Consider the following 25,137-nt stretch of genomic DNA (forward strand, 5'->3'; position numbering starts at 1 on the left):
ACAAGTCACTGGTGTGAATGTGGGCTTAGTATACCTTCCACAATCTAGTTAAGTGTATCTGGCTGGTTAATCTGTCATGGAACCAGCTTGTACAACCTATCTGAATTGAATGCACAGGAGGTGGGTATAGGCTTACTATTCTCCATGTTGGAAGGCATCTCTGCAGGTTTTCTCTAGTTCATTAATGTTTCCTTGAGACCTTTGCATGCTGTTTTAGCTCAAATGCAGTTTTTTAGAACTTTACCTTGGAATACTGTAAGAACTTAAATTGTAACTATTGGCAACTTTTTAATTTTGTGTAGAGGGGAGATTTGATTAGAACACCTCAGTTTTTATTGCTGTCTGTGCCCCCATTCAACCTTTCTTCTGTTTACAATTATCAATGAAAGTCAGAGAATCCCACATTTTGAGTTCTCCCCAGGAAAGTAATAGAGGGGAATATCTTCCAATGGGGACTTGTTCTTTGGGACAGGAAGTGAAGGGAAATCACCCCATGGGACAAAATAAACCTCACAGGGGTTACAACCCTCCCTTACGCTATCTAAAATGAGTTGTTGCTTATAGTTCTACTTTAATCCCTGTACTGCTGTAGACTAGGAGCACTATCAGGAGGTAATGTACATGTAAACTGCATGTCTGAGCAGTTTAATCTGTACCAGATTAAGATGTGGTAACTTACATTTATTCATTCTAACATTCTTCAAGGTTACTACGATCTGAAGATGGCTCCCCATGGCATTACAGGTGAGCAGTAAAGACTTGAATGTAGGGTACAATGTGGTGGTCATCAGTGATCTATTTAGACAAGCATATATCTGACTTGCCTGTGAATGTAACCTTTTGTCTTGAGATGATAAAGACTAGAAAGGCCTCATTCTGTTTTAAATTTCAACACTTAACTAGTTTCTCTCCTCAGGGTGCCTTTTCATTTTGATGTATGGTGAAAATAAAGACTACATCAATTGGGTAGGTGTCATGACTCGCCAATGTTTAAGTGGCTACGACAAGGCTTTTTGAGAGGGCATATTTGCTTGTAGAAATGAACAGCAAGTCCCCCAGTCACTATGAGGTAGAGCTGAACCTAAAATCTAGTTTTGACCAGTAAAATGTGCTAAATAAGGTACACAACACTGCTTCACATCTGATAATCTAGGCACCTTTTTTTAATTCCAGCCTCAGGTACCGATTAGTTGACTAGGTACATGCTACCCACTCCTGCCTTTGATTAGATTACTGGATTACATTGAGGTCAAGAGATGGTGTATAATGAAAAGCGCTGTAACATACAATGTAATGGCTGATGACGTAGTGAGTATTAGTTACTGACTTGTCTCACGCTGTTACATAGGATTGTATCCTCTGCATCCATAAAGTGGTTCTATGCCCCTGGTCACACTGCAATTTGACCCTTTCAAATCGCACCCTATTCGCGTTGGAAGCAGTCAAATAGGTGCGTTGGCGTCACACCGATTTTTGAAAGTTCCTGCACTACTTTTAGCTAGTTCGGGTGTGACTTACATAGAAATCTGCATGAAGTGTCTCAGATGTCGTCCAAGTTGCACCTGAAGTAGCACTGAAATGCAACTTTGAAATTCTGCTACATCCAGTGAGGTAGCATGATTTCAATGTCGTGATCTGTGTGACCAGGGTGTAAAGGTAGTGTGTGTGGGGTTTTTTTTTTTTTTTTATATTCACTTTAATGCATTCTCTGCATTAATGTAAATGTTAGTAGCTTACCTTCCAGCCTCCTAAATATTCAACCTCAGCCTGATCTTGGTTTAGTGCTGTGCACTGTGAAGACGCTCTCCTGTCTCACAGGCATGGCTCCTGCTGCCATCAGTCAAAACCTGAGCATGGGTGGGGCTGAGCCAGGCAGTCTGGATGCAAACAGCCTGGCTCAGAATTATGCATTCACAAGTGCTCCTCTTAGGGCAGGTGTCCCAAACTGGTGGCCCTCCAGCTGTTGTGAAACTACAAGTCCCATCATGCCTCTGCCTGTCGGATTCATGCTTGTAACTGTCAGCCTTGCAATGCCTCATGGGACATGTAGTTTCGCATCAGCTGGAGAGCCACCAGTTTGAGACGCCTGCCTTAGGAAGCTTCCTGTGTAGGGAGGTGCCAGGTGTGCCAGCAAGGGGACTTTTGAAGGATTGGAGCTGCTCTGTAATAATACCATTACTCAGATCAGATAAATAGAACATATAATGAAGGGCAATTCAGGCTTTACAATTGCTTTAAATCAATTCTAGACTCAAAATCTTCACTGTGGCAAAACCATAACCTGAAATGTGAGTCTTGGTGAACTGAGCCCTAATCTGGTTTTGTGAACAAACAGGTGCTCTCTGCCATGAAATTGTTTTGGTGGATAAATCTAGACTTGACCAATATTTCTAGGGGTCTAAAGCAGTAACAGGCTCTTGAATAGGACCATGTAAATCTGAATGACAGACCAGCAAAACTGCCCCTTTCAATTTCTTTATAGATGTCCTGTTAATATGCTTGACAGAAGGTCCTACTTTTGCACCTGTTGGTGTTTAAATATGTATACTTCAGTTCTGGCCACTATACTTGGTTCAGTACTGCAAATTCTATTTGACATGTATGGAAACTTGCCAAACCTTGCCCTAGGCTTGTATGTTCAGTCTTGCTCCAAATGATGACTTAAGTCTTGTTCGTCTGAAATATTCTGAAGAATATTCCTAGCATGGTGGAGTTCTGATGGAGTGTAGGTTAAAATGCTAACTTGCTGCTATTACAAAGCTACAGTGGGGCAATAAAGTATTTAGTCAGCCACCAATTGCGTAGGTTCTCCCGCCTAAAGATGAGAGGCCTGTAATTGTCGTCATAGGTTTACCTCAGCTATGAGAGACAACATGTGGAAACAAATCCAGACAATCATTGTCTGATTTGTGAAAGAATTTATTGGCGAATTATGGTGGAAATTAAGTATTTGGTCACCTACAAACAAGCAAGATTTCTGGCTCCCAGACATGTATCTTCTGTCCTCCACTCATTACCTGTATTAATGGCACCTGTTTGAGGTTGTGGACAGGTGTCTTTTATACTGATTACAAGTTCAAACAGTCACACTCCAAACTCCACTATGGTGAAGACCAAAGAGCTGTCGAAGGACACCAGAAACAAAATTGTAGACCTGCACCAGCCTGGGAAGACTGAATCTGCAATAGGCAAGCAGCTTGGTGTGAAGAAATCAACTGTGGGAGCAATTAGAAAATAAAAGACATTAGAGCTGCACAATTGTTAAAAAATTGATCTCCATTCACCTCCCCTGACTATCTCTCCTGCAGAGGTTGCCGATTCTTTCATATAAACATGTGGAGAGACTTTATTGGCTCACTTGGCAGCATGCCCAGATCCTTTCTTTTAACTTGAAACATTGTAACTAAGCTTCCTTCTTAGATCAAAGGGATAAACTTGTGTTTAAATAATCTGGGCAGTCTGCCAAGTTTTCAACAAGGTGTAAATGCAGGAAGTTTAACCACTTAAAGTGTATATATTTTTCTGACACTTCTGTTAAAATCAATATTTTTTGCTAGAAAATTACTTGGAACCCCCAAACATTTTAAATATATATATATAAAAATTTTAGCAGAGACCCTAGGGAATAAAATGACAATTGCTGCAATATTTTATGTCACACTATTTGCCCAGCGGTCTTTTTTAAATGCAATTTTTTGGGAAAAAATGCACTTCAATGGAAAAAAAAAAAAAAAACGAAACAGTAAAGTTAGCCCAATTTTTTTTGTTTTAATGTGAAAGATGATACGCCGCGAGAATCGTGATCTGTCTTCTAAGCAAAAAAATCACGATTCTGACCTGCAGAGAGCTGGGACCAACATAACAAAGGCTACCATCAGTAACGCACTATGCCGCCAGGGACTCAGATCCTGTAGTGCCAGACGTGTCCCCCTGCTTAAACCAGTACATGTCCGGGTCCATCTGAGGTTTGCTAGAGAGCATTTGGATGATCCAGAAGAGGATTGGGAGAATGTCATATGGTCAGATGAAACCAAAGTAGAACTGTTTGGTAGAAACACAACTCGTGTTTGGAGGAGAGAGAATGCTGAGTTGCAACCAAAGAACACCATACCTACTGTGAAGCATGGGGGTGGCAATATCATGCTTTGGGGCTGTTTCTCTGCAAAGGAAACAGGACGACTGATCCGTGTACATGAAAGAATGAATGAGGCCATGTATCATGAGATTTTGAGTGCAAACCTCCCATCAGCAAGGGCATTGAAGATGAAACGTGGCTGGGTCTTTCAGCATGACAATGATCCCAAACACACCGCCCGGGCAACGAAGGAGTGGCTTCGTAAGAAGCATTTCAAGGTCCTGGAGTGGCCTAGCAAGTCTCCAGATCTCAACCCCATAGAGAACCTTTGGAGGGAGTTGAAAGTCCGTGTTGCCCAGCGACATCCCCAGAACATCACTGCTCTAGAGGAGATCTGCATGGAGGAATGGGCCAACCTACCAGCAACAGTGTGTGACAACCTTGTGAAGACTTACAGAAAATGTTTGTTATATATCCTTTGTTGGCAATGACCGAGGTCAAAGTATTGAGATGAACTTTTGATATTGAAAAAAAAATACTTATTTTCCACCATAATTTGCAAATAAATTATTTCAAAAATCAGACAATGTGATTGTCTGGATTTGTTTCCACATTTTCTCTCATAGTTGAGGTATACCTATGACAATTACAGGCCTCTCATCTTAAGTGGGAGAACTTGCACAATTGGTGGCTGACTAAATACTTTTTTGTAATGGCCCTGTGTTCACAGGTTAAACACGGTGGAACATATGAAGACAATCAGTGAGATAAATCAAGGTAGGCACTGTCTGCTGCATGTTTTGCTTTTTGTTTTTTAAAGTGCTTCTGGTCTGAAAGGATGAAAGCTTTAACCTAAGTATATGGACGACAAATGTCTCATGGCAGATAGTCACCAAAGCCCTGATCAGACCAGATGTACCAAGGTACAGCAAGCTTGGCTTTGCACACTCAACTTGACTATGCATTTGTGTTACAGATCTCTGTGGCCTAGAGAAGACCTTGTCGGTATGAGACAGGTAAACGCAGTATTTTAACTCCTTGTTACTTTGACCCTAAAGCTGCATTTGAGTAGATCAGATTTGCAATACAATTGCTGAAAGCTTATGGAGTTCGCCTGTCCTAGAAGCTACACAGCTAATGAACAAATACCTTTAGCAGAAATGTGATACTGAGCATAATTGCCTTTATGATGACTCCTTACCGCCCCAGTCTGATGTTTGGTGACTGAGTGGTTTTTTTCTGATAGCCCACATTAAGGGATGTGCTCTGAAATTTAGGCTATAAACTGCTTTACATATGTACACTTGCTGGGAGTTTCTGACAGTCAAAATTTCCCTGTAGGTATACCTGGCACTCTGGTGACATCGACTGGGTTTTATGTACAGGTAAGCGTAGTAACCTTGCTCCAGGTTAAAATATTGAACGTTTAGAATTTTGTAAAGACCTCTTACCGCCCCAGTCTGATATTAAGTGACTGATATATTATGAGTTTGTTTATTTAAAGAGGTCCTCTAATATTCTTTCCCTGTCCTAAAAGATATCTCTCTTCACAGAAAATGAAACTGCTCCATCCTGTGGGGTAAGTAAAATAATTTTTTGGGGGTTGCAGGTGGAGTTGGGGTTTTTCACTTCACTGGCTCGCTTTGAAAAATAATGAAACTCTTCGAACTCCTGAGCAGTAGCCACTGTAAGGATTGTGGGGTTTTGTGTGTCTTATAGAAAGTTCAACTGAAATTTTACTTTTTTTTTTTTTTTATTGCAGGGTCTCAGAAAATGGTTTTGCAGATCTTCTCTTGAAGGAAATTAATGGTAGGCGAAGTGATGGCAAAATGGGGAAAACTTCAGTTGACTATAAAATGCTAGCATTGAGTGTAAAACTAGGTAACCAAGTAGACATTGCAATACTTGACTGCACATCTGAACAATTAATCTGCAACTTTGTAGAGCCACTGTAATTTACTTGGTAGATTCTACCACTGCTTCCCAGTGGTAGCATTGCTGGTAGTTGTATGAAGGCTTTGCTCATGACAGTGTATAGATGAGCTAGTGTATAAACTTTTTTTAGACTCAAAACTAATGATTTATCTCATGGAATCTCGTTCGTCTGAAATTCTGATGAGACCTTATTCTAACTGACAGTTTAAAAATTTGGCTTTGTGTTCTTGCTTGATGTTGCAGTGTCTGACCTGACTTTTAACAGGTATCTATGATTGGTACTACATGGGGATGGCCAGAACTGGACAAGACATGACACATGTAAGGTATACACCTTAAATATGTGATGTGAATATGGCAAAAATAGGTTAACATGCTCCAACAGTTTATTAACACTGAGAAACTTGTGGGGGACACAGTGATGAATCATCCACTATACCCTGAGCTGGCATTCTGCTGGCTGTGACAATGATTGTCGCTATACTGAAGAGATCCCCCTTTAGCTGTAGAGTCAGACTGGTTTTTGTAAAGACATGTGTTTTACATCATTCACTTTGTTTTTCAGCTTTTAACTGGAGGAAAATTGGTCAAGGTAAGACTTGAAAACAAATTGGATTACATTTTTTTTTTTTTTTTAATAAATTTTTATTGAAAGGTGTAACATACAGAGAATAACATCGAAAAAAAGAAAAAAAAACAGTATCATTGTATTTTGTGTTTTATACAAAAAAAAGAAAATAACAAAGAAAACATCAGCTCTATACAGAGGTAGAAAATAAAGAGCAGTTGGTAAAGACAAGTAACCTGGGGAATGGGAAGAAAGTTGACCTTTTATGTGGGAAAAGGGAGGTAAACTGGATGGATCTAGGTGGGGGTGGGGGGGGTGGGGTTCCCTGAGGTTGCTAGCGAAGTATTACTGGATGTACCCCCCGTAGGGGGGGGGGAGAGAGGGGAAGAGTCAAGTAGATGCGGATTAAACAACATCAGGGGGGGGGGGTGAGAAGGAAGAGCACCAATATCAAGTTTTAGATGAAGATAAGCAGCCTGTGGGTAGAAAATGCAGGTTAAAATGATAACTATAGGTTAAGATGATAATGCTGATTATGATTTTTGTGTTGATATCGTTTATGCCTTTTTGTGACAGTTGTGGTCACCACTTTTCTGTATGTAGAGAATATGGAGTTTTGAAGAGCGTGAGGGCGTCCTGTTTTATGTTGTAGTATTTGGTAGAAGTTGGATTCCATACAGTGGAGAATCTTGGTTTGGGAGGATCGTTCCGTCTGAGATGGGGGGGGGGGGGGGGGGGGGGGTTTCATGGTAAAGGAAAGAGAAAGTCTCCAGATGGGCTATCTCCGTGAGAGAGAGTGCCGAGGTCATGAAAGTTCCCCATTTGTGGTGTAAGCGTGTCCTGATTCTTTCATTCGTGTAGTCCGTGTTGATCCTGTCTTTGTAGAGCAGCTGAAGGAGGTCCCTTTTAATTTGGGAGGTGTTGGGACAGGAATTGGAGATCCAATTTTTTAATATGGCTCTTCTAGCGAAGAGGAGGCATATCAGAATCCAGTCCTTGCATGAAGGGGTAGAGATTGAAGACCAGGGTAGCAGTTGGGGATCCCAGTGTCCAAAAATGAGGAGTAGGGGGTCCTTGGGTATTTTTAGCAGGATCACCTCAAATATGTATTGTAGAACTTGGTCCCAGAAGCTGGATATGTATGTGCATGCCCAGAAGCGATGGGTCAAGGAGGGTCTGGGGTGAATGCATAGGGGGCACGTGGGGGAGGTTTGAGCTTGTTTGTTCGAGAGGAAAGGTATATGGGCTCGGTGGGCGATCTTAAGTTGGGTTTCCCTCCAGGATTCATTGGGTACCAGCTTGTGAGTAGTGTTGAGGCCTTGAAGAATTTTGTTGACCAAGTCGGCCTCCGGGAAGTCTTTTGTCCAATTAGCCACTGAAGAGGTCTCCAGTGAGGGAATGGCTTTTAGGAGGAGAGGCTGATATATGTCTGAAATTTTATAGGAGCCTTTTGAGAGAAGAGAGTCCGATAGGGACGTTTTAAATCTTTTTTGATTGTCTCTGCAGACGTTTTTGAGGAAGCTTAAACATTGACCATAATGGAACACGTGTGACTGTGGAAGTTGGAATATCTCCGCTAATGACTTGTAAGGAATGGGGCGGCCGGATTCTAAGTCACAGAGCGAGGAAAAGTTGGAGATGCCCTTTTGTTGCCAAGAATTGTATGGTTGACGTTCCAGACCTGGGGGAAAGCTCGGGTTTCCTTGTATTGGGAGATGTCTGGAGATGAATGGTGAAAGTTTGAGAATTTTCCGGATCTCCCTCCAAGCAATTGCTGTGTCCCGGAGTAGTAGGTTGTGTTGAAGGGGTGGAGGGATGGTTTTCCACTTGCAGTGTAGGAGGGCTACCAGGGAATATGGGTTGACCATTTCGGTTTTGAGGTAAAAGTTGGAGTAGCGAGATGTTTGTGCTACCCAATCTAGACTTATCCTCAGGAGGCAGGCTAAATTATAGATCCTGACATTAGGGAGACTAATACCCCCTTCGCGCCTGGGAAGATATAGTTTCGAGAGTGCAATTCGTGGTCGCTTGTTCCGCCATAAAAATTTGGATATTGCCTCATTTAGAATTTTTGTATCTTTATGTTTCAGGAGTAAAGGAATGGTTTGTAGTGGATAGAGTAGGCGGGCGAAGCTGACCATTTTCACTAGATGACATCTTCCCAGTAGCGAGAGAGGGAGATCCATCCAGTTTGTTAGTTCCTGAGAGATCTTTTTGAGTAAAGGTGGGTAATTGAGGTGATAGAGAGAGGAGGGTAGTTTTCCTATTCTTATACCTAAATAGGTGATGTGAGAATGTGCTACCGAGAATATGGAGTTCTGTGTCCAAGGAGGATTGGATACGGTGCCTAGAGGGAGGATTTCGCTTTTATTATAGTTTATGCGAAGGCCCGAGCATAATCTAAATTGGTCAAAGATTAGCTTAATCGTGACCATGTCAGAGGAGGGGTTTGCTGTGAATATAAGGACATCGTCAGCAAAGAGTGAGGTGCGGATTTCCTGTTTGCCGATGGGGATGCCATTTAGTGGGGCTACATGTGATAGGTACCTGGATAGTGGTTCTAACGCGATGTTAAAGAGGAGAGGTGATAGTGGGCAGCCTTGCCGAGTTCCTTTGTATAGGCGGAATTCTTCTGATAGGAGACCTGCCGCTACCAGTCTAGCGGCTGGGGCGGTATACATAGTATTAATAAGATGGGTGAAGGAACCGGAGAATCCCATTTTGTTCATGACCAGAGAAAGCCATTCGAAGCTGACATTGTCGAAGGCTTTCTCCGCGTCCAAGGTAATAATAGCATATTTACCCTCTGAGTTGTATTTGGCGTGTTCCAGGGCCATCATTACCTTCCTGATGTTCATGGTGGCAGTTCTGCCTTTCACGAACCCTGATTGGGCAGGGTGTATCAGAGAGGGAATGATGTCCGCTAGCCTTGTGGCAATGATTTTGGAGAGGATTTTGACATCTAGGTTTAGCAGCGAGATTGGCCTGTATGAACCTGGTTCTTGGGGGTCTTTACCTTTTTTGGCTAGTAATTTGATAGTGGCTTGATTACCCGTGGGTAGGTATGTTCCCCCTGACCATATGTGTTGATAAACCTCGAAGTGCGGGTTCTAAGAGTAGTTGTAGTGACTTGTAGAATTCTCCCGTGAAACCGTCAGGGCCTGGAGCTTTGGAAGGGGCTAGGTTTTTAATTGTAGCGGAGATTTCAAGGGGGGATATTGGGGCATTTAGTGCTTCTAATTGTGCGGGAGTTACTTGAGCGAGGGTTACCTTTTCAAGAAAGGATTGTGCTTGTGTTGGGTTTATGGGATCTGGTCCGTATAGGGATGAGTAGTATTGCAGCATAGTTCTATTTATGTCTTTTTGGGTGGTATTTATGTTGCCTAGAGAGTCGCGGAGGGATGAGATGTGTGTCGGTCGGTAGGGTCCCCTACATAAGTTGGCAAGGAGTTTACCTGCCTTGTTGCTGAATTTGTGGAGGGTGGCATCCATGTGTGCTTTTTTGGTTTTTTTTCTAGAGTTTCAGCCCAGGTATCAAAAGATTGTTTTGCTGACTGCCATGCCTTCCTGTTGTCATTGGAGTTATTAGTGTAGAGTGATCTTTGGGCTAGGTGTAATTGGGAGCTGGCCTGTTTGTATTTATTGAGTGCGTTTCTTTTAAAGGAAGCTGCATATGAGATTATGCGGCCTCTAAGGAATGCTTTGCCTGCTTCCCAGAATAAATTGGGGTTGTCGGAGTGCTCGTCATTGGTCGTAGTATATTCTGACCAGACGTTTTCCATGTACTGACGGAAGTCAGAGTTGTTATGGAGATATGAAGGGAAGCGCCAAATTTTAGGATTCGGGTGTAGGTCAGGGTTATCAATCGTGGTCGAGATAGGTGCATGGTCAGATATGGCAATGTCGTGAATGTCAGCGTCTGATATCAGTGGTAGAAGGTCGTCTGAGCAGAAGAGATAATCAATTCTGGTGAATACGTTGTGGGGGTTGGAGTAAAAGGTAAAATCTCTATCTGCTGGGTGTCGGAGTCGCCAGATGTCGTGTAGGTGGAGAGATTCTATCGTTGAGGCTAGTAGTTTGTGAGTCGGGGTCAGAGGGGAGATATATGCGTTTTGAGGTGGATCTGTCATCTATCGGGTGTATCGTGGAGTTAAAGTCTCCGCCAGCAATGTGCGGGAGGGTCGGGTCGCTGAGGAGCCATGTTGACAATTCACTATAAAATTGTTTTGTGGGGTTGTTGGGTGCATATATGTTTGATATTATCATTTCCTTTGTTCCTATTTTGATATGGGCTGAGATAAGGCGACCCTGTGCGTCTGCTTTGGTGGATAGTACCTCACATGGCAGGTTTTTGTGGATGAGAATCAGGACTCCTGCTTTGCGTCCATTAGAGTCTGAGCCTAATACTGTACCTACCCATAGTATTTTCATTCGGTGGAAGTCAGGGGTGGAAAGGTGGGTTTCTTGGAGTAGGGCAATATCAGTTTTAAGTCTTTTGAGGTGACGGAGGATTTTCATTCTCTTATTAGGTGATCGAAGTCCCTTAACATTCCAGGAGACTAGTTTCATATGGGGGGGGTCACTGGGGGGGTAAGTGAAGATATTGTATAGTTTTCGCCTATTGATAAGTGGTGGTGTGAAAGTAGGCTGGGATGTAGAGGGGGTTTTTATGTTTGAACGATGTTTTGTTAGATCATTAAGGGAGTGTGTGACTTGAAATGGGGGTGCGTGGTGTAAGAAGGGATGTAAAAGAGAGGGGGTAAAAAAGAGAAACAATAAAACATATTCAAAGAACTTCACTTTTTTCCGCATGGAGTCGTCTGTGTATTCCAGCTCCCATCGCAGGACTCGGAGGCTGTTATGTTTTGAAAACCCTTGCTAAAAGGGTGAGTCGCCTTGGCAGCTTGAGTTGTGCAATAATTGGCAGGGGGGGTTGGAAACACAGGTGAGCCAGGGGAGCGAGTCAAAACCTTAGTTATCACAAAAAAAGAACAAATTTACCAGTTATTAAAATGTAAACTGTAAGTATAAAACATAAGAGAAAGAGAAAACGCATGGCCTACCAGTAGCTGTCATGCCTGATAAGGAGGGAAGAACAAATTTGAAAGAGAACCTTTTAACTTCGTCTCTAAAATGGGATATCCCGTTAAGAGTCAGATCACCATAGCCGTAGGAGCGAGGCGGTATGGGGTGGCAGTATGGGACAGTGCTTGTGGTCTTCAGTGTGGAGCGGTGTTGGTCCGGTAGTGATGCTCTGAAGCGTTTTGGAGAGTCTTTGCGTGGGCTCCTTTGGTCTAGAGCACGGTTGATAGGGGCGGCTCTAGGAGATGGGTTGATGTTTGGGCCTGAGTGTAGCGAACGTAGGAAGGCCTCAGCTTCTTTTGGGTCTTGGAAGGAGAGTTGGTCGCCATTTGGGGCTTTGAGTCGGAGGGTAGCCGGGAATGCCAAAGTGAATTTGAGTTGTTGATGATGCAGCTCCGAGCATATCTGTTGAAAGGCTTTCCTCTTCTGAGACACTTCCATAGAGTAATCTGCGAAAATTAGGATTTTCATGTCGTCGATTTGAAGAGCTCTGGATTGCCTGAATTTTTGCAGGATGTAGGCTTTATCCGAGTAATTGAGATATTTTGCGATTATGGGACGGGGCGATTTACGTTCTGAGTTAAAAGATCCCATGCGATGTGCCCGTTCTACTGTGCAGGGGCCTGGCAGTCCTAGAGCTTCAGGGATGCGTCTGGCGCATAGGTCTGTGAGGGCTGAGGGTTGCAGCGATTCAGGGACGCCCACAAATCGCAGGTTGCTTCTTCTGGATCTATTTTCCAAATCGTCCAATTTTTCTAGGATATATTTGTTGGTTTTATTTAGGGCCTGTATTTGGGATTGGGAGTGGAACAGTTCTTCCTCTACATTAGTTATGCAATGTTCAGCTTCATTAAGTCTGGAGGCATGTTCCCCTAGTTGGGCTTGTAGTTGCTGCATGCCTGCGCTGACTGCTTTCTCCACCGAGGCTGTTATCATAGGGGAGAGGAGGGCTGCCACAGCCTGAGCTATCATCTCTATGTTGGATGTGCTAGGTGGATTTGTGTGTTGTGGATTTGTGTCAGCAGGTGAGGAGGGGGCCGCAGCGCCCCTTACCTCCATATCAGGCTCTGTGTGAGGCTCCGTGCAGGCCGAAGCCGGGGCCTCGATTTGTGGCTGTGGGGCCCGCGCCGCCGCGTACGATCGCGTGCCGGTTTTTTCTAGAAAAAGGTCCATCCTGTGCCCTGGGGTGGCGTGGGGTAGGTGGCGGTGTTTTTTCCGGGTTTTCTGGTTTTATAAGCAGGTTTTGGAGTCGAGCTGCGGGAGCTGATGAGGAGAGCAGCTACTCCATGCGGCGCCGGAACCGGAAGTCCATCTGGATTACATTTACACCCAGTCATTCTGCCTAATTGCACCATGTCAGTGTTCTTAAACTAGGTTCACACATGCCAACTGCAGTTGCAGTCACTTTTTTAAAGGAGTCAAGTTAGCATTGTTCACTGGTTAAGGTGCATATTTTTACTTTAATGCACACCTGAACCTAACCCAAAATCTCAGTAGTCTTTTCAAAAACAGACTACAGCCATCCTGGGCATGTGTGAAACACCAGCTCCATTGCAAACAGGTCTTTCACATGTTATGTGAATCAGGTGGGATTCAAAACTCATCCGATTTGCATAGTGAACCAAGCCTTAAATTGATCTTTAAGGCTTGGGACCTGATCTTCTCAGGTCCCTCTTCGCTGCTCCTGGCTCCTCCCTCCTGTTGAGTGCCCCCACAGCAAGCAGCTTGCAATGGGGGCAGCCGACCTGCAGCTCGGAGCTGCCATTCAGCCCTGCCTCTCTCCTGATTGGCTGTCAAAGACAGCCAATGGTGCCACTGCTGTCAGCCAATCCAAAGTTCCAGGCAGCCAAGTGACTCGGACAGATAAGGCTCAGGTAAATATTAGGGATGCTGGGGAGGCACCTACACACGAGGCTTTTTATCTTCATGCATTAAGATAAAAACAAAACCTGCCTTTACAACGTCTTTAAAGATTTGACCTAGGCTCTTTAGCCGATGTGCAACATGCTTGTGCCTCAAATGAAACGCTGAATTTTCAGTTTTTTTTTGAGGGGGGGGGGGGGGGGGGGGGGCTGTTAGAGCTGCACGATCGTTAAAGAATCGATTGCGGTTCTACCCTCCCTCACAATCTTAACACATTTTCCTAATTTGGTGCAGAGTTCTCTGCTCACTAATGGCTGTCAAGAAAAAACAGGCCACGTTTATCACCACAACCTTAGCTGGAGATTAACATTGTAACACTTGGTACTTTTAGATTAAAGGAATGAACTTCAGTCTGTAAATGAAGTCCGTTTAACCACTTAAAGACTAAACCTTTTTGTGATACTTGTTGCTTACAACAATCAAAAATGATTGTTGCAAAAATTATTTTTCTTTTCTAGAGAATTCATTAAAAACCCCAAACATAATTATTTTTTTTATCGGACCCTAGATAATTAAACGGCGGTTGTTGCAATATTTTATTTCACACTATTTGCACAGCGGTCTTTCAAATGCTATTTTATGGAAAAAAATGCACTTTAATGAATTAAACTAAACCGTAAAGTTTGGCACTTTATTTTATTTTTTCTATAATGTGAAAGATGTTGCACCACAAGAATTGTGAGAATTGTAATAGTCTAAGCAAAAATTGTGATTCTCATTTTGGCCAGAATCGTCAAGCTCTAGGAGCTGTGGAGGATGATGGTAGCAAGGGCTTTTTATCTGATCCCCAAGGATGAAACTTTCACATGTCAGACCATCTTATCTCCACCAGAGCCTGAAAAGGTGAACCCACTGGTGTAGTCAGCTGGAGAAGATGGATAACCTGTTCCTGATGGAACAGTCTGAGGGGATTGACTTTTAAAGCAATGTTAAGTACTGTTCATGCAAGATTTGTAATGGTATTTTTTTTGTAGGTTCAGAGGAACTTGTAAAGAAGCATTGTGAAGACCTTCAATAAAATTACAAGCAGTGTGCTGACCTTTCCAGCCTGAGACCAATCTTGCTCAACAGTGATGATTAGAACTGATCAGCTCAAACCTCCAGATTGTCTTTGTAGTGCATCTTTGTCACTGTTGCACCTTAACATTGGACTAGATTGGCTTCTGTTTACAATAATGTAGTTCAATAAAAATGTTTTGATAACAATTGGGTGTGGATCGTTTTTTTTTTTTTTTTTTTTATGGTTTTCTTTTGTTCACTTGTAAGCCTACATGAAAACTGCATAATTCTAGTCAAGAGGGCACTTAAATAACCAAGTACAACATGGGTATTTGAGATTATGAATGTTGTGAACTGTAATCTATGAACACAATCTTAAAGGGTCCCAAAAATCTCTTGTGCTAGACAACTAAAAAGGTAAGAAGTTGAACTGCTGGGGATGGATATGAGTCACTTGTTTGGTCAAACAGATTCACCTGGCTGTATAATTGCAACTTGTCCTTAAGGATAAGGCCAATCTTCAGCCAAGAGGTACCATGCCATTTGATTCTACACTGGTACTACCAGGGGAAGAAGGAACACGAGGTGTTGGGCTAGTACTGTAAAGGTGAAACGGGGCATCAATTTGCTTGGAGTTCTACACATGTTTATAGTTGGCGGCAGAATTGATGCGGGGGGAATCCCACAGCACTGGCTCTGCTGAGATGGGGGTCAAGCTAGACAGTGGTCCTGCTTCTGGGTGATGGCTTGATGTGTGGTTTAGGCTCTGATATAGTAGCTTACAACGCTGTGCCCTTCATTAAGATTGTCTTTTGTAAATTTATCCTTCAGTGTTTAAAGTGGTAAAGGTTTAAGGTCTTTTTGCCTTCATGCATCAAAGTAAAAATCTGTGTCGCACATGCGCCGAAGCCTTTGTCTGGGCGCACGAAGATTCGCATCGTACGCGAATAGTCCCGCCTGCTTGCCGGGACCGCACACATGCGCACACGCATAGAACGTTTCGGCGAACGCAGGCCAAGCATGTGGTGCTTTGAGAAGGCAGCTGTGGGACACAGAGCAGGCTCTGAACAAACACTTGCAGTTCATTTTTGCTTACCTGGGTCATGTGAGTCACCAGGTGGTGCTTGGCAGGCTAAAGGTGCTTAGCAGGATTGTTGCATAGGGGCCTGGTGAGCCATATTAAAGGGTCTCCCTTCTGAGGTGTTTTAATTAAACCCAAGTACTCTGTTTGCAGGCATTGAATGTCTTCAAAAAAGAGTGGGACTAACACCACAGGGAAGGGCACACCTACATCATCGGTAGTTCCTGATGAACCTTGTCGTATCCCTAGTGTTGTATCCCCTGAAAGACCAGAGGCTCCCGGGCAACATGAACCGCTGCGCCTATCTGGTATTGTGCCTACAGTCAATGCTGCTTCACCCTTTATCACGAAGGATGAACTGTCCTCAGCCCTAGCTGGGTTAGAGCACAAGATTGCCGGCATGGTTGCCTCCATCCCGCAGGGTGGCAGGAAGCGTGACAGATCCCCCTCCCTGGAGTCTCCTCGTCTGGAGCAGGAATGGGTTGAGGATGGGGAAGAGCTTGAAGATCAGGATTCGGTGGAGTGCCTAGCAGATGAGTCTGCTTCCGAGCAATCTGGACAAGAAGATATCCACTTGATGTCTGCCTCTCAGTCGCAGAGGTTTTTGATCCTGACTGACAAATGGTTCGTTCTCCCTTTTAAGTTGCCTCTTGCAGAGTTAAATGAGCCCCCCTGGTCCTCTTTGGAATATGAGACCTTTCAGGTCGCACAGACTTTCCCGCTACACCCCCTGCTGGAACAGGTGTATGCTGATTGGGAACATCCTGGCAGGACTTTTTTTGCCTCCTAAAAGGTTTTCCCTTTTATATCCCATGGATGAAAAGTTATTTTGTTAAATGAAGCATGCCAGCCGTAGATGCAGCAGTCTCTTCCTTAAACAAGAACTTAATGCACAGGGCTTGAAAGACCCTGTTGACAAGAAATTGGAATTATTAAAGGCTTCCTTTTCCTTGGCCAGTGCAGCTATTCAGCAAGCTGTTGCAGAAATTTGTATTTGCCAGTCCGTAAAGGTTCAGGTCAAACGGCCTGATAGGCCTAACCAGGAGGATGATCTGCCTGAAAGTAAGACAGATATTCCTCAATTGCTGTGTTTTGCTGTTGGTGCTTTAAAACAGTGGTTCTCAACTCCTGTCCTCAGGACCCACTAACAGTCCAGGTTTTATGGTTGCCAAGGTTGGGGATGGCCAGAGGTCAACCTACTGGCATCCAGGTTCAACAAGCTACAGCAGTTTGTCTCGAACAAGAGATCCTCTGGCAATTGGAGCAGATGCTCTGATAGTTCCATTGAGCCAGTACTCCCTGGTTTATGCTTTTTAGTAGTACAAAAAATAATAAAAATGCCAAATCTATCCCCTATTATTTATGTGGACTCTAACTTTTGTGCAAACCAATCAATAAATGCTTGTTTTTTTTTTTTTTGTTTTTTTTTTAGCACAAATATGTAGTAGAAAAGGCCTAAATTGAGGAAGAAATTCATTTTTTTTTTTTTTTTTTTCTGGGGGGCAGCGAAGTAAAGACGTTGTATGCTTGGGCAGGCATAAGCATGTATATAAAATACGTGGGTGTGTTTTTTTTGTGTGTGTATATGTGGTTATGTATATATTATAGAGAGATAGATATATAGTATATCTGAGTTTGGATCCCCCTTACATCAGGGTCCCCATTGAGCCCCTTCCTTACATCAGGGTCCCCATTGAGCCCCTTCCTTACATCAGGGTCCCCATTGAGCCTCCCCCTTGCATTAGGGTCCCCAGAGAGCCTCCCCCTTGCATTAGGGTCCCCAGAGAGCCTCCCCCTTGCATTAGGGTCCCCAGAGAGCGCCTCCCCCTTGCATTAGGGTCCCCAGAGAGCGCCTCCCCCTTGCATTAGGGTCCCCAGAGAGCGCCTCCCCCTTGCATTAGGGTCCCCAGAGAGCGCCTCCCCCTTGCATTAGGGTCCCCAGAGAGCGCCTCCCCCTTGCATTAGGGTCCCCAGAGAGCGCCTCCCCCTTGCATTAGGGTCCCCAGAGAGCGCCTCCCCCTTGCATTAGGGTCCCCAGAGAGCGCCTCCCCCTTGCATTAGGGTCCCCAGAGAGCGCCTCCCCCTTGCATTAGGGTCCCCAGAGAGCGCCTCCCCCTTGCATTAGGGTCCCCAGAGAGCGCCTCCCCCTTGCATTAGGGTCCCCAGAGAGCGCCTCCCCCTTGCATTAGGGTCCCCAGAGAGCGCCTCCCCCTTGCATTAGGGTCCCCTGAGAGCGCCTCCCCCTTGCATTAGGGTCCCCAGAGAGCGCCTCCCCCTTGCATTAGGGTCCCCAGAGAGCGCCTCCCCCTTGCATTAGGGTCCCCAGAGAGCGCCTCCCCCTTGCATTAGGGTCCCCAGAGAGCGCCTCCCCCTTGCATTAGGGTCCCCAGAGAGCGCCTCCCCCTTGCATTAGGGTCCCCAGAGAGCGCCTCCCCCCCTTGCATTAGGGTCCCCAGAGAGCGCCTCCCCCCCTTACATCAGGGTCCCCAGAGAGCCTCCCGCTGTCTACAGCAATTTAAAAAAAAAAAAAACCTGCTCAGCTGGGGGCCCAGGGAAGCAACAGGGCTATTTAACCCCTCTGCTCAAGTGCTTACCGCTTGTAGTGATCTAGACCCGACTGGGCTCTGTGCACAAGTTTTCTATTTTCAGCAGTTCCGACAATTTAATCATTGTCCCAACGTCTACTTCTATACCGATCTGCCGGGCAATGTAATTGAATGGTCGGAACTGCTGAATATACATAACTTGTGCCTGATAACATTAACTAGTCATGTTCCTCCCTCGGCCACCAGCTGAGCAGATGAAGCCCAGAGCCAACCCTAGGTAAGAGACTCGGGGCTATGGGCCCCAGATTCTGGGCTATAACCCCAATAGCCACCCACTAGCGATGCTTGTGGCTAATTGTTATAGCAGAGCCAGAATAATGGCTCAATACATTTCTATAAGTCTCCCGTTAGCCAAAGGCTAGTTAATGTTATTGGAATATACAGTACTTCCTTACACAGTCAGACATGAAGTTCATCTAAGCTGTTTAGGTAGCAAACCTTTTTCCAGATGACATGGAAATTTGTCTGTGGTTAGTTCTTTTCCTTTTTGTTCTACCACTCGATTGAGAGGTTTGTATACCTGGGGCCTCCACGTTTAATACTAATGATCAGCCTTATAGGAGGAGAATTCTACAAGCTGTGTTTCTCAGTCTTGTAAATTCTTACTTCTCCTTTCATGTTTTGTTTGAGAAGAGTCAAACGTATTGGTAACACTATTTCCAATAGTATTCAAGGACAACAGGGTTTCCATACTTTTATGTTGTCAGAATAGCCAGACAGTGGCTAACAATTTCCCACCTGGTTCCTTCACGTTTCAGATTGAAGGATGTCAGGAGCAATGGTGCCAACATATTTTTTATATAAATCGTATACAAATGGACCTTATGTATGCACCTTTCTTTTCTATGTATAAATATCCTTTCTTTTGTGAAGTGAGCTGTCAGGCCCCAGATTTCAACCGGAAACCTCTGCTGTCTGGCAGTTTTTTTTTTTTTTTTTCTTCTTGCTGAGCCATTGGAGATCCTGGACAGTGCCCTGCCTTATTCCAAGACAACCTTGCCTTGTGACTTATTTATTTAAATTTTGACCCCTTTGCTCCTCCCGTGAACATCCAATTTAACCACTTGCCGACTGGGCCATAGCCAAAAAACGGCTACAGCACGATTGGATAATTGTGGGAGGGCATACTATAACGTCCTCCCAGAATCGCGTTACCGCTCCACCCGGGAATGTCTGTGACCGTCGGGTCTCCCAGATCTGGCGTATCATGGATCGGGATAAAGGGACAATGACAGTGGCCTTTTACCACGTGGTTACTCCATCCAGTGAGAGAGTGATCACTTGTGACCAAACCGGAGCATGTCTGGTTCGGCTCCTCACACGCTATACCGATCTGTGTGAGGAGAGGAGGGAGCCGGTTCAGCTGCTCTGTGGGCTGGTTCTGAAGTGCTCACAGCGCTGATCTGTGCTTATCCATCCACATTCATGCTCTATCCCTGGCTCATCCATGCGACATCAATGATCATCAGTGCTCATTCGTGCCACATCCATGCCACGTCAGTGCTCATCTGTGCCACATCCATGCGGCTACAGTGCTCATCCATGTCTCACAAAAGTGTAAGGCAGTCAAATTAGATTTGAAATGTATGTCCCTAGAACACCTCATGGTGCTCCCTGCATGTTGGGCCTCTGTATGTGGCCAGGCTGTGTAAGTCTTACACATGTGGTATTGCCATACTCAGGAGGAGTAGCAGAATATATTTTGGGGTGTCATTTTTGCTATGTATATGTTATGTGTTAGAAATATCTTATGTAGCACTAACTCGGTGGAGCTGCTGGTTTAAAGCGGGCTGTTACCCACTCTCTAACTCTGTTTCACCGGCACCGGGTCTAGGGTCACGTTGAGTTTACCTCTGGACGATGTAGACACCAACACTTGAGTATATTTTCCAATGCTTTAATGAACAAATAATAAAGGAAGTAGAAGGAAAGTTGCAGGGAAGCTCAAATACCTTTCCTTAGTATTCTTTAGAACATTCTTTGGAATTGAACACTTGTCGTTGAATGCACTCCCCTTGTGGGATTCAATCTTTGCGTGCCTCGTTAGGCCTCTCTCACTTGCCTAGCAGCCAGTACACAGCACAAACAAAAGTCTCTGCCACAGACTTGTTTGGAATAAAACCCATACAATCCTCTGGCACAGGATGTATTGGTTTGCGATGAATGCCACCCACACGCCACACCGACGTGGGCCTTTGGAACGAAGGACCACGAGGTGGTACTCTTAACGCATACCTGTCGGCCGGGAGGGCCAGCAGGTGGCTGAAAACGAACCCTTAAACATGGCGTCTGTCCCATAAATACTCCCGGAATGCAACTCGGAGGACCACCTCCACCGAGTTGTCTCCGGGACAGAGGAGCATCCATATGCTTCAACACGTTGCCTTTCCAACACCAGCCCATGGTGATGACACCCACCGGCGCAGTATGGAACTACATGCAACTCAGCCAAGCTGGAACAGAGATCTAACTTTCTCTAACAAGTAACCCACAAGATTTACCTATCAGCGGTAGATTAAAAATCTACCAGCGCTACATACTCCCCCCACTACAATAGACGTTGTCCTCAACGTCTGTCACAAAAAAAATAACTCCCAAGCCTGAGAGCAGGTATTTGAGCTTAAAACTTGGATAGAAGGAAAGACCGTATAGAGATATATATGATAGTTTTAACATTTATATAACAGTATTTTCACATCCGCAAACAAAATCACATTACTGTCACAACCCCGCTGTCTATCTAGCTGAAAATCCTAACAGCTTGATGGAGGATCCAATTACTCTTGAAAAGAAAACAAAGTTAGACCCACACTAAATATGTACAATATCCTCAATAACAGTTTGGGAGCAAAGCCTCGTTCCAGCTGGAGAATGACACTCTCTTCCTGTATATTTTCTCCTTTTAAAGAAACTTTAGAAGTCCATTCCTATATATATTTAGGTATGTCTTTATCTTTACACGAAAGAAGTCCAGCTAGCGAAAACCGAGCCTTGTATTTAGAAACACAGAGCTGAACACCAAATCTTGACCTCGAAGATCTCTGAACACCGACACTATCTTCATACCCCACAGTTCTTTATCCATAATCACCAGTAGAACCGAGGATTTGGCAATGTCAGTGATTTTCCTTGTTTATCCACTGTAGTGATAAAATACACAATGTCCTCTTTTCCGGGTCTGCAAATGACCACTTTGTCAGCATGAATATGCCGACCATAGTTCCAGTGTAGGAAACATCCACTGAAGTGTTCATCCATAGCGACAGAATATCCAGTTTTCCGGAAAGGCTTAGGCACAGACAAATAGTCCCAAACAGCTTCACTGTAGCAGAGCTCCCGGTTGGCTTCAATCTCATGCATAATGTCCTGGGTAACATATGGGAACTCCAAACCATATTCCCTGGCCACACGCTTGTTAAGCAGTCTCTGTAAACGTGCAAGTTTGGGCAACAATCTATTTTTCCCCAAACCAGGGGGCACACAAGAGTTCAATGACTTGCTCACCATAGACCCGACGGGTGTCGGCAACAAAGTAGTAACTTTAGGCAATGTCTTCCCGACAGTACTGTGTGGCTCCACACAAGGTGATGTTCTCCCACAACTCAGGGCTGTCCACTCTGAGATAGTTAAGGCAGAAGCAACGTTTTCACCCTGGGCCCATAACAGTTCTTGTGACATTGTCTCAAACAAATCATCATCACCAGAGAGATCCGAAATGGAATCTATTTCCGAATCTCTCAACTCCTCTGCCGGCAAATATTTACACAAAGTCCCAGATACATTCCCCTGTGAACTCTCACCCGTTCCTGACTTGGACTTCTCCGGTTCGGGTAGTCTCCGGGGTAGGCCTCGACCACGGCCGCAGGAAGTCTTTACATATCCCACCTTCCTCTGGACAGGTACAACAGGGATAGGCGTAGTGGACGCGGAAATCAAGGTAATGTCTGCTGATGAGTCGGTTACCGCAGTATCTCTCTTGGGAACACTTTCTGTGACAACAGGCGAACTCATGGCCTGTCGTTCTTTTTCAGCAGTAGTAGCAGCTTCTACTGTAGCCCAGTCCATACGATAAGCAGAGGGCGACATGGTAGGTTGCTCCACCACAAACAAATATTCTCCGCATCGCGAGCAGCGAACAAATGGACGGAGATATATGACCAGTCCTCCACACTTGTGACAAAGCATGCCCAGTCCTTCAATATCTCCAACTGTATAAAGAACAAACCTCCCCTGCGGTTTCAGACGAATGCCGGTATCTGTAAGCAAGGTTCCGGTCAGCATAGCACCTGCAGCGGCGCTGGTAGTGAACATCTTAGGTCCCACAGTTGGTTGCATCACCGAAAAATACATGGCCACACTCTGATCTTCTCAGCACGATCACGAGGCCTCTCTTCTTCTCTGGCACCAATATACGCGTCCCACGCGGTATCAAGTAGGCTAGGCTCCACCCACTTGTTCCTTTGATGACGTAGCTCCCGGGCTTTCACTGGCGCCCACCGCCTACGCAGTAAGAAATAAAGTCCTGCAACTTTTGACCTCTTCTTCTGAGAAATTAACAAAGTCCAGCTCTCACCGTAAACTCCCGGTGAAACACTTCTCCAGGTTGCGAGAACTGATGGCTAACAAATCCTGGATGCCGCCGCCGCCACATATAGCACTAAGTCTCGCTGGAGCTGCTGGTTTAAAGCTGGCTGTTACCTTCACTCTCGATACCTCTGTTGCACCAGGTCTAGGGTCCCGTTGAGTTTACCTCTGGACGATGTAGACACCAACACTTGAGTATATTTTCCAATGCTTTAATGAACAAATAATAAAGGAAGTAGCAGGAAAGAGGCAGAAGGAAAATTGCAGGGAATCTCAAATACCTTTCCTTAGTATTCTTTAGAACATTCTTTGGAATTGAACACTTGTGTTTGAATGCACTCCCCTTGTGGGATTCAATCTTTGCCCACCTGGATAGGCCTCTCTCACTTGCCTAGCAGCCAGTACGCAGCACGAACAAAAGTCTCTGCCACAGACTTGTTTGGAATAAAACCCGTACGATCCTCTGCCACAGGATGTATTGGTTTGCGATGAATGTCAGACACAGTACTTGAACCTTTAAGCCGACCCGGCAGTACTATGCAGTAAGATTACTTCAGGATACATCTTCCAATCGAGTCACCAGGCCCCTCTCCAGACCACCTCCACCGAGTTGTCTCCGGGACAGAGGAGCATCCATACGCTTCAACACGTTGCCTTTACAACACAAGCCCATGGTGACGACGACACCCACTGGCGCAGTGTGGAACTACACGCAACTCAGCCAAGCTGCAACAGAGGCAAATCTAACTTCCTCTAACAAGTAACCCACAAGATTTACCTATCAGCGGTAGATTAAAAATCTACCAGCGCTACACTTATAGATGGACAACTTTGTGTAAAAATAAAATGCGTTTTCATTTTCTTTACACATTTTCCAAAAACTTGTTCAAAAGACTCATTAGGCTTCACAGAATATACATTGGGGTGTTTACTTTCCAAAATGGGGTCATTTTGTAGGCGTTTCCTTTGTCCTGGTGCTCCAAGACCTTCAAAAGTGTAAGAGGTAGTCTAGAAATTACAGTTGTACTCATAAGTTTACATACCCTGGCAGAATTTGATTTCTTGGCCATTTTTCAGAGAATCTAAATAACACAAAAAATTTTCCCTCACTCATGATTAGTGTTTGGCTGAAGCCATTTATTAATCAACTGTGTTTACTCTTTTTAAATCATAATGGCAACTAGAGCTGCACAATTAATCGTTATCGTGATTAATCGTCAAGAATCGTTATCGCGATCTTGACTAAAGTGTTTCACAATTCTTTCTATGCAAAGAATTCTCTCTGCTCTTCTGAAGCCACAGCCCTCAAAAGAAAGGAAGAGAGAAACCGGGCAGTCTGCCAAGAAACAAAACATTCTTTATCAGTTGAACTTGAGTATAAACATTGTAACAATTTGTCAATAGAATAGACTTCTTGTGTAAGTGAAAAAAAGTTTAATCACTTAAATACTAAACCTTTTTTTGACATTTGTTGGTTTCAAGTTAAAATCATTTTTTTTTTTGCTAGAAAATTACTTAGAACCCCCAAACATATATATTTTTTTAGTAGACACCCTATAGAATAAAATGGTGGTTGTTGCAATATTTTATGTCACACTGTATTTGCACAGAGGTCTTTCAAAAGCAATTTTTTTGGAAAAAATTACTTTAATTAAAAAAAAAAATCCAGTAAAGTTAGCCCTTTTTTTTTTTTTTTTTTTTAAATGTGAAAGATTTTACGTTGCGAGAATTGTGATCTTTTTATTCTAAGCAAAAAAATTGTGGCCAGAATCGTGCAGCTCTAATGGCAACAGAAACTACCCAAATGACCCTGATCAAAAGTTTACATACCCCAGTTCTTAATACCATGTATTGCCAACTTTATTTAATCGTCATTGACAGCTTCAAGTCTTTTGTGGTATTTGTGAACGAGGCTCTTTATATTCTCAGATAGTAATGCTGCCCATTCCTCTTGGCAAAAAGCCTCCAGGTTCCTATAAAATCTTGGGCTGTCTTGCATGAACTGCATGTTTGAGATCTCCCCAGAGTGGCTCAATGATCTTGAGGTCAGGAGACTGAGATGGTCACTCCAGAACCTTCACTTTATTCCGCTGTAGCCAATGACAGGTCGACTTGGCCTTGTGTTTTGGATCATTGTCATGTTGGAATGTCCAAGTACGTCCCATGCGCAGCTTTTTGGCTGATGAATGCAAATGTTCCTACAGTATTTTTGTTATACTGCATTCATCTTGCCATCAATTTTAACCAAATTTCCTGTGCCTTTGTAGCTCACACATCCCTAAAA

The 25,137-nt window shown here is 44.2% G+C and overlaps 1 long non-coding RNA gene and 2 other non-coding genes across 4 annotated transcripts; all 3 read left to right on the top strand.

Moving 5' to 3' along the window:
- Positions 1-638: 638 nt before the first annotated feature.
- LOC141112458 (uncharacterized) lies at positions 639-14,789 on the top strand. Of its 2 annotated transcripts, XR_012236604.1 has the most exons (7): positions 639-744; positions 917-966; positions 4,806-4,852; positions 5,052-5,091; positions 5,417-5,460; positions 5,629-5,654; positions 14,558-14,789. It is a non-coding gene; the product is annotated as an uncharacterized lncRNA (long non-coding RNA). The 2 variants fall into 2 exon arrangements; XR_012236603.1 differs by lacking the exons at positions 639-744; positions 917-966; positions 4,806-4,852 and having other exon boundaries at positions 4,909-5,091.
- On the top strand, positions 5,254-5,324 carry LOC141113094 (small nucleolar RNA SNORD31). Its single transcript, XR_012236722.1, has one exon. It is a non-coding gene; the product is annotated as a small nucleolar RNA SNORD31 (small nucleolar RNA).
- On the top strand, positions 14,369-14,494 carry LOC141113097 (small nucleolar RNA SNORD22). Its single transcript, XR_012236725.1, has one exon. It is a non-coding gene; the product is annotated as a small nucleolar RNA SNORD22 (small nucleolar RNA).
- Positions 14,790-25,137: the final 10,348 nt, after the last annotated feature.

The sequence above is a fragment of the Aquarana catesbeiana genome, linkage group LG11 (genome assembly GCF_042186555.1).
Source record: "Aquarana catesbeiana isolate 2022-GZ linkage group LG11, ASM4218655v1, whole genome shotgun sequence".
Taxonomy (NCBI): Eukaryota; Metazoa; Chordata; class Amphibia; order Anura; family Ranidae; genus Aquarana; species Aquarana catesbeiana.